The following is a 2500-nucleotide window of genomic DNA, read 5'->3' as shown; positions in this document are numbered from 1 at the left end:
TGTGTGTGCGCACGTGCATGCGTGTGCATGTGCGTATGAGTTTTGTCTGTGTAAATGTGTTTGAAACTTGGGCATATTTGTGAAGCTGTGTGCCAGTCTGCATATGTGAAGATGCCCATCTGTGTGTGGGTGTTTACAAACCTGTATGTGTGTCTGTTCCAGCAACACTCTCAACATATTGTGCAAACAATGGTGGCATTAAACAAACACACACACACACACACACACACACACACACACACACACACACATCCAGACTCCAGCTAGTATAGCACAGATGGCTTCATTTATCAGACCTGTTCAAAATATGATCACATGACAGCAAGGGCTTCATCGATACCATACTCAACTGATGCAGCCAGCCAATCCCGCTCCCCCTTCCATCTCGGCTCCTCCCCCTTCCATCAAAACAACTCCCCTCTGTCCGGAGAGCATGTTGGCTTCTCCTCCAAACAGAGAGCATCACAGGCCCTCTGTGGAGTACGTCTGGGTGGAGGTTTGGGTGGAGGATTGGACAGGGTTGCAGGTTATGGTAAAGGCTGCCAGAAATGGATGGGCTATGCTGAAATATTACATGCAGACATTGGTAAACCATTACAATTTTAGTTCTGAAACAACAGCAACTTGAGCCTTGGTGGGTACAGTTTGGTGAAACACAGAGTGTGTTTGTTTGTTCGTTCTAGTTTGCTTTTGCTTACAAAACATTAGAACTTTTGGCATATAGTCACAATCTAGCGGTGTGTTTGAAAAGCACACAACTCTAAGTAAAGAAGAAAAATAGTCTGATAATAAAAGCATCTGATAATAAAAAGCATCTGATCTAACCATTAGGTTGCACCCCATTGCTTCTTCCAAACTTCGGTTTCTAGGGCTGATCCTGTGTAGGTCTGGAGGGATCTCTATTTGCAGAAGGAAGTGACGGAATGAGTGGCAGTAGCAAATTTCACCTCGTCACACCTCTGTGGTTATTTGTTTTGCTGGAGGAAAATGACTGACTTGTATTTGAAACACGTTTCACCTTCCATTTGCAGGCTGTGGTTCAATAGCATGACACATCCCAGAGAAAAAAAAAACCCTGCAGCCTGTACATCAGTGTTGGCTGAACGTTCGGCGTGAGCGAGGATGGAATGGGTGTGTGTGTGGCGTGGACATAACGAGGAGCCAAGTTCCAGGAGTGCTTTGCCATCGTTCGGGGTGCATACTGAGCGGAGACAGAGGGAGTGAGAGTTGTTGTGTCTATGTGTGTTTACGCCTGCAGTAGACTGCCAACCATATGTCACCATTCTGTGACATCTGTCTCTGTAGTTCTCACACCCTGAGTGTGTGTGCAAGTGTAGTTGTCTGTATGTGTGTGTGTGTGTGTGTGTGTGTTTGGGCATGCATGTGTGTGCATGCAAGTATGTGTTTCTGTGCATATGCGTCTGTGTGTGTGTGTGTGTGTGTGTGTGTGTGTGTGTGTGTGTGTGTGTGTGCGCGAGAGAGAGAGAGAGAGAGGGAGAGAGAGAGAGAGAGAGAGTGAGAGAGAGAGAGAGTGAGAGAGAGAGAGAGAGAGAGGAGAGAGAGTGAGAGAGAGAGAGGAGAGAGAGACAGAGAGAGAGAGAGAGGAGAGAGAGAGGTGAGAGGAGAGAGAGAGAGAGAGAGAGAGAGAGAGAGAGAGAGAGAGAGAGAGAGAGAGAGAGAGAGAGAGAGAGAGAGAGAGAGTCTCAGACAGGAGCTATAGTTCATAACCACGTCTCTCTCTGTCACCTGTTCATTTGTAGGGCTCTGACAGTTCTCATTATTGCTTTGGCAGTAACTCACCTCCTCGCGCACATGCAGCATTCCGGAGCGGGATCGGAGCTAGCAGACATCGGCGCTCTGGCTGCGGCCCCGACGGGACGAAAGTCGTGCACGACGTCATCACAATTACCAAACAAATGCACCAACATGACAGCGAGTGCGGCATGAACGCTCCCCAGACACGCTGAGCGCGCAGATATACAGCGCGTGGTGTCAATTACAACAGAATGTTTAGGTAGTCAATTAGCTAACGAGAATGCAATTAACAAAAACTCCCAACTCTAAGCCAAGCTGTATATCTGCCGTCGGGGGTAATTCACTGAAACAGCAACACTGTGATGTAGCTATGGCGGGAGGACACGTCACAGCTAATCTCACGGCCGTGTTCATCACGTAATGTACAGCGCTCTATTGATATTATGCGATTTGTGGGCTTCTTCGTTATTGATTATGGATGACGGTGCATGGCCCCGGGTTTATTAACCAGTGGACGTCACGGAGGTCGTGAGCTTTGAGGTGAAGTCCTGCTTTCTCCTGCAGAGACCAAGGACATTCCTGCACTATCTAGATAAAAGCTTTACAGCAAAAACTCTGCAAGAAACCACTACGTTATACAGGAACATATGTTTATTTGTTTTTATTTTTACTGTATTATCATTGGTTTCTAAAATATGCAATGTAAAATATATATTTCTAGTGTGACAGGTATTCTGTGCTCTTG

This window comes from Electrophorus electricus, chromosome 2 (genome assembly GCF_013358815.1).
Source record: "Electrophorus electricus isolate fEleEle1 chromosome 2, fEleEle1.pri, whole genome shotgun sequence".
NCBI classification, from domain to species: Eukaryota; Metazoa; Chordata; class Actinopteri; order Gymnotiformes; family Gymnotidae; genus Electrophorus; species Electrophorus electricus.
This window is presented reverse-complemented; position numbering follows the sequence as displayed.